The sequence below is a fragment of the Pterocles gutturalis genome, unplaced genomic scaffold (assembly GCF_000699245.1).
Source record: "Pterocles gutturalis isolate BGI_N339 unplaced genomic scaffold, ASM69924v1 scaffold20527, whole genome shotgun sequence".
Taxonomy (NCBI): Eukaryota; Metazoa; Chordata; class Aves; order Pterocliformes; family Pteroclidae; genus Pterocles; species Pterocles gutturalis.
Genome location: NW_010108415.1, coordinates 17,715 through 18,652, shown reverse-complemented (window position 1 = coordinate 18,652; position 938 = coordinate 17,715).

The window sequence follows — 938 nt, the reverse complement described above, 5'->3', positions numbered from 1 at the left end:
TGGGCTCAAGCCTTGCTAAAAGCATCTTCTAAAGGGTACCAGCACGGAAAACTTAGCATTAAAATGCATTAAATGCACTTTGTGGTTAGAACACATTTGCTGCTGGTGCACGGGAGAAGGTGGTGGCCCTGTCCAGGGCTGTCCCCAGATGGGGTGGGATCTGGGTCAGACCATGCTTGGGTTAACAGAGCCCAGTTGGCTTTGAGGGTTCCTATCTCCTTCCAGGAGCACAACACCCACCATTAGCAGGCAGCAGGAGAAACGTCTTCGTTAGCTAAAGGACATTAATTTGTGATGAGAAAAAAAATCTAAGGTGGTAGAGCATCCTCCTGGCCCAATCAGGCCACGCACAGGGGGAAATATCTGCAGCAGCGTCTCTTCCAGGCTCAGAGCATCACAGCTCCATGGAGCACCCTTGGTTTGGGGTATTTTAAATTAAATCGGAGCTCAGGTGGCTGTAGGGATTGTTTTTCGTTGTAGTTTTTAAAAGCGAGCAGACAGCCTCTTGTTTAAAAACCTCGTGGGCTGAGGCAAGGCCAGGGAGGGTTCACTCACCACTTAACGGGCAAGAAACCAACAGGACTTGGGGAAAAAAAAAAAAAAAAAAAAAAAAAAACACCAGTTGAATTTATTAACTATTTACAATCAAAACCAAAGTGAGATATGGAAAAAAGAACTACACCTTAGAAAGGGACTTCTGCCCCACTCCTCCCAAAGGCCTTGTTCCTGGGTTCTGCACCTTCTCCCCTCGGCGGCACAGGGAACGGGGCGTGCGGTCAGTCCGTGGCATCTCTGCCCCTTCTTCCTCCTCAGGAGCGGGCTCCTCACAGTCCTTCCCTCACAGCGTGGGGTCCTTTTCCCGGGAGACTCCTTCACAAGCTGCTCCAGCATGAGGCCTTCCCACACGGGGTCGCAGGCCTCTGACAACTGCTTGGCTC